Below are 6,124 nucleotides of genomic sequence, written 5' to 3'. Positions count from 1 at the left end.
ATGGCTGATTCATGTCAATGTATGATAAAACCCACTACAATATTGTGAAGTAATTAGCCTCCAACCAATTAAATAAGTAAATAAATAAAAAAGAAAGAAAGTGCAGTCTTAGCCACTGGACCACCGGGGAAGTCCCTAAAGGTGTTCTTAAAGAAGTACATTAGCCAGGACAGGGAGATAAGATATTTTTCCCTGACCAGGGACTGAACTCGAACCCTTGGCAGTAAAAGCACAGAGTTCTAACCACTGAATTGCCAGGGAATTAGATATTTGGTCATTTTCATGTCTTTCTCTGGGTTCAGGAACGATTACAGAATTGTCTCGTTCAGGAACGATTACAGAATTTCTTGACCATGGTCATAGGGCCATATTGCAGGTGTCCTGTGAAACTGTCTACTTTCAGCAGGACAGGGGGGCCCCCCTTTCAGTACTGACTAGGCAGTTCCTGGGTGACAGGCACAGCTTTTCCTTCACCAGGATTCTTGCCATTAATAATGGTTTTTTTAGGCCTAGATTTGAAATAGTTGAGAGAACATGTCATTCACCATTACAGCAATAAGCAAAAAACTCAGAGTATAACTTGAACTTCCCTTCTCAGAAAAATGAGAATTTGGTGGGTTTTCAACCTTAAGTAAGGGCCACAGTGATAGTTGATTATACCCTGAGGACAGAGGGCTGAATGACAGGAAGCTAGAGGATTAATCTCTCAGAACATATATCTTCTGCTTTCGTAACTAGGGCTCTAGCACTGAGGGTAAGCAAAAAGATCTTAAGAAGTTCTCCCATCCCACCTAGCAAGCACGTTGTCCAAGGCCTCTGTAAAAATGTTTGTCCCTTATTCAGCATGTATCAGTATTTCATTCCTTTTTATTGATAAATATTGGCAGTACTCACTGTACAGATCTACCACATTTTATTTATCCATTCGTTCACAGATAATTTAGGTTAAATGCTAACTCCATGGTTTAACCTTTTAAGAAACTGCCGAACTCTCTTCCAAGTAGTAGCTGCACCATTTTACATTCCCACCAGCAATCCTATTCCACAATTGTTATTCTGTCTTTGTGATTACAGCCATCCTAATGGAATATGAAGTGGCTTCTCATTAAGGTTTTTTTTTTTTTTTAAGTAAGCACACCCCATTTTATTGCCTTTTTGTTCAACAGTCCTGAGCAGGGAAAGGGGCAGGAATCGGGGAGGTGGGAGGTTTCCCCCTCAGAACCATCATGTAGAGGTCTTGAGGGGGTCTTTAACTGATTAGCGGGGGTGAGAGACCCCTTACCCCCTTCCTCACCAATCCCAGTTGGTCTCAATGGAGGAAAGATTTTTCTGAGGGGGTTTCCAGGCTTATCACCGTCCATCAGGGCATCATCCCAAACTCCTCAACGAAAAAGTCTACTCTTCTCAGAGTTAAATACAGGAGAGGGGAGTCTCTGAGGAGCCAGCAGTGGTATTTCTCAAGGTTCTAGACAAGAGCATGTCAGTCTCTTTCTGTCCAACAGCCGGGCGTCTTGGCTCCCCAGGCCTTAGGGTAAGTAGTTCTCAGATTGACAGTCCGCCCCAAGCCTCACTGGTTAAATTTGACCCAGTACCATGCAGCAAGTAAAACTGGGCATTTCTCACCATCGCACCCCACGTCCCAGGAGGGCTCTTCAACTCCCTCAATCTGTCGATCTAGTTTCTCAAGACCTCTCAATTTCCATCGGGGGGCTCCCGGGTCCGCCAGTCCCCCTGAGCCATCGGCTGAGCCCTTCAGCCGGTCACCGTCCATCCAGCGGGGTCTTCTGTGTCCTCACGCTGTCTAGCGGTCTCTTCGGGTCGTCACCTTCATCAGACAGGGTCCCTGGGGCCCCCGCACCGGTGACTCCTCGGTCGGGCCCCGCGTACGCACGAAGGCACCCATGGCCGTGGCATGGCCTGAGCGTAGCATCTGGAGCTGGTGCCAACCGCGGCGGTACAGGTACTCGATGCGCAGTACGTCGGAGCGTGGCAGGCCAGCGTGCTGCCGGAACTCGGCCCGCACTCGTGCCTCGGCGCCGCGCAACAGCTCGCGGTACAGGCTCAGAACTTGCCTTTGCAGCCGGCTGTGCCGGCTCCTCATTAAGGTTTTGATTTGCATTTTCCTCATCTTTTCATTGGGCTTTCCTGGTGGCTCAATGGTGAAGAATCCACCTGCCAATTAGAAGATGCAGGCTTGATCCCTAAGTTGGGAAGATCCCTGGAAAAGGAAATGGCAACCCACTCCAGTATTTTTGCCTGGAAAATCCCATCAACAGAGGAACCTGGCAGGCTACAGTCCATGGGAGCGCAGAGTCAGACACGACTTAGCAACTGAACAACAATCTTTTCCTGTGTTTATTGCCCATTTGCTTATCTTCTTTGGAGAAATGTCTATTTTAATCCTTTGTCCATTTTTAATTGATTGTCTTTTTGTTGTTGAGTTATAAGAGTTCTTTCTATAACTTGGAGACTTACCAGATATACAATTTGCAAATACTTCCACCCATTCTGTGGGTTGTCTTTTTCACTTGATCAGCTTTTAAGCACAATAATTTTTAAGTTTGATTAAGTCCAACTTATTTTCCATTGGTTGCTTGTACAAGGTCACAAAGATTCACACTGTTTTCTTCTAGGTTCTAAGAGTTTTAGTTTACTTTTATGTCTAAGATCCATTCAGAGTTCTTCAATCAAAATATGCAGTGTAATAATATCCCAGGTGATTTGTATGCACAATGAAGTTGAGAAGCCTGCTTTAAATTACTAGTAAATTCCTATTTCCTTTAAATCAGTGATTCTAACCCTGGCCCTACAGTCACTTCAGCTTTTAAAAATTAAGTCTGAGTGGGTTCAAGATGGCAGAGTAGAAGGACATGCACTCATCTCCTCCTGATAGAACACCAAAATTGCAACTAAGTGTTCAACAACCATCTACAGGAGGACGCTGGAACCCACCCCCCAAAAAATGCCCTAAAGACAAAGACAAAGCCTTGAAGAGATGGTAGGAGAGAAGCAATCATAATAAAACCAAATCCCGGGACTTCCCTGGTGGTCCAGTGGTTAAGAATCTGCCTTCTGGATGCAGGGGGCGTGGGTTTGACCTCTGGTCAGGGAACTAAGATCCCACATGCCTCGCAGTGCAGCAATAAATAAAAATAATAAATAAATCTTAAAAAAAAAAAAACAAATCCCATACCCGTCAGGTGGGCAACCCACCAACTGGAGAACAATGACACCAAAGAAGTTTTCCCATTGTTATGAAAGTTCTGAGCCCCATGTCAGGCTTCTCAGCCTGGGGATCCAACAAAGGGACTGGACTCCCCAGGAAATCTGACTTTTAAAGGCCAGTGGGATCTGATTACAGGATTTCCACAGGACTGGGGGAAACAGACTCCATTCTTGGAGGTGTACACACACAAAATCTTATCTGCACCAAGACCCAGGGGAAAGGAGCAGTGACCCACAGGAGACTGCACCAGACCTACCTGTGACTGTTGAAGGGTCTCTGGTGGGGGCCTGGGTCAGCAGTGGCTCTCGTGGTAGGGGCAGGCACGCTGGGAGCATCCATCCTGGACCACTAACCCCCCAGGCTCCACAGATCCCAGGGTGTGGTCACCTCAGGCTAAACAAGTTAGATGAAAGCTTTACTGAGCGGGGCTCTGCCCACCAGAGCAAGACCCAATTTTTCCCACCACCAGTCCCCACCATCCAGAAGCTTACACAAGCCTCTTAGCCTCCTCCATCAGGGGGCAGACGGAAGAAGCAAGAACCACAATCCCAAAGCAGCGAGAACAAAAACCACATTACAGAAAGTTAATTAGGATGAAAAAGCAGAAAGTTATGTCTCAAATCAAGGAACAAGAAAAACTATATGAAGTGGAGATAGGCAACCTTCCAGGAAAAGAATTCAGAATGATGATAGTTGAAGATGATCCAGGATATCGGGAAAACAATGACGAAGATTCAAGAAATGTTTACCAAAGACACACAAGAACCAAAGGACAAACAGAGATGAATAATACACTGGAAGGAATCAATAGCAGGATAACTTAGATAGAAACATGGGTAAATGACCTGGAGGACAGAATGGTGGAAATCAGAGCTGCAAAACAAAGAAATGAAAACAGCCTAAGAGACCTCTGGGGCAACATTAAACACACCAACATTTGCATCACAGGGGTCCAATAAGGAGAGGAGAGAAAGGACCTCAGGAAATATTTGAAGAGAATAGCTGAAAACTTCCCTAACATGGGAAAGGAAATAGTCAATCAAGTCCAGGAAACACAGCGAGTCCCAGGCAGCATAAACCCAAAGAGGAATACACCAAGACACATACTAATCAAACTGACAAAAATTAAAGACAAAGATAAAATATTAAAAACAAGAGGGGAATATTTAACCCATCTGTGTTTTCATCCGCACCTGATCAAGCCCACCAAGGCAGAACGGACTTTAAGGGAGAAACAGTCTTGGACCATGTGATGTTCTGGTTCAGCTGTGCTGACCGGCAGGTGAAGACACGCCTATCCCCCTTCTCCCTCTGGGATCTGGCAGTTAAAGTTGCAGGTATTGTCCCTTGATCTATCACACCAGAGCGAAGAAGGCATACCAGGCTGACCTGGAGGACGCCAAGTGGACCACCCAGAAGGACCCCACCAACCCACGGGGAACCAAGATCATTCTGAGGAGGAAGAAGAAAACAAGGTCCCGGACAAGCCCTCTACAGGATGGAGCTCCTGCTGCTCGGCCTCACCAACCCAATTCTGAACCTGACCACTGTTCCTGCACAGGACAACGTCTTCATCTCGTGGGCACATTCTTAAGCAAAATTCCACAACTCCTCCAACTATTGGGTATGGGGGGCTATGCCCGTCAGTAATGGACAGACTCCCCTGGTGGGTATCGCCACTCCGTTATGGGGACTTTATACCACTGTGCTCCTTTTTAGAACAACAGAAAGGAACTTCCCTCTCTCTCACCAACCTTAACCTTTCTTTGCTCTCCTGGTGTAAGAAGAAGCCATCAATGGGCCAGGGACATAGGTTACATTTAACATGAACACCAGCCTTACGGAGATAACAAAGGCTTATACCTCATACATGAAAATTAAAGAGGAAAAGGGCTCCCTTACAAAAGGGGGACAGGCCTCCCGGTGTCCTTGAGCAATACTACCAGGTCTGGGATGAATATTTCTGGATGACTCCTGAGAAAGGACAGTTGATTGCCCCTGCTACTATTTGCTGGGAACAAAAAGAACAGAAAGTTGGATTTGGAGACCATCCCCTAGACCCAAAAGAATTGTTATTTGTCCCCTGAACAATGTAAACAAATCTTGGAAGTTACCTATCACCCCAATCAGTCTGCTCAGTGGCCCGGTTCCGATGGAAATATAATCCTGGAATCCGCTGGGTAGCCCCCAGTGGGACCCAGTGGCTCTGTGGGCTTGGTTACCAGTTGGCTGGGTGGGGCGTTGCTCATTAGGATTTGCTTTCGCCCATGGCAGTGTTAAGCCTAGCCTACACCAGCCTCCAGTAAACCTGCCCTATCTGCATGCAAGATGGACACGATCCGTGTTCCAATGGTATGACTATCTTGCTGCCTTGTTTGTACCCTCTGTAGGGACAACAGTTATCATGGTTAAGGTAGAGGCCTTAACTAATTTCACTAAACAGGCCCTCTTAGACAGTACAAAAGCCATTCAAGCTTTGAACGAAGAACAGATTCAGATAAGGAAGGCAGTAATTCAAAATAGGATGGTATTAGACATACTCACAGCAGCCCAAGGAGGGACTTGCGCCATAATAAAAGTCTAATGTTGTGTGTACATCCCTGACCTGTCTGAAGATGTATCTACTGCCTTGGAGGATATGCAAAATCAAGTGAAAGCCATGTCTAATAAAAATATTCCCTTTTGGACTTCAGTCCTCTCCTGGTTGAAGGGAGATGGTGGGAAACCATTGTAACTGTTGCTATAGTAATCTTGATCATACTGCTTTGGGGCCCTGCTTCCTACAATGCCTTGTGAATTTTGTGACCCAGAGGTTGATAGCATTCTCTCATGTGGGAGGCAGGAGGGCTAAGGTACAATATATCTCAGTAAATGATGCTAGTTATGGAAAGTAAGAGC

The 6,124-nt window shown here is 46.0% G+C and overlaps 1 pseudogene; it reads right to left on the bottom strand.

The window, feature by feature from the left end:
• Positions 1–849: 849 nt before the first annotated feature.
• Positions 850–3,179, bottom strand: LOC110145089 (succinate dehydrogenase assembly factor 1, mitochondrial-like; annotated as a pseudogene).
• Between the last annotated feature and the right edge of the window lie 2,945 nt (positions 3,180–6,124).

This window comes from Odocoileus virginianus, chromosome 31 (genome assembly GCF_023699985.2).
Source record: "Odocoileus virginianus isolate 20LAN1187 ecotype Illinois chromosome 31, Ovbor_1.2, whole genome shotgun sequence".
In the NCBI taxonomy this organism is placed as follows: domain Eukaryota; kingdom Metazoa; phylum Chordata; class Mammalia; order Artiodactyla; family Cervidae; genus Odocoileus; species Odocoileus virginianus.
This window is presented reverse-complemented; position numbering and strand designations above follow the sequence as displayed.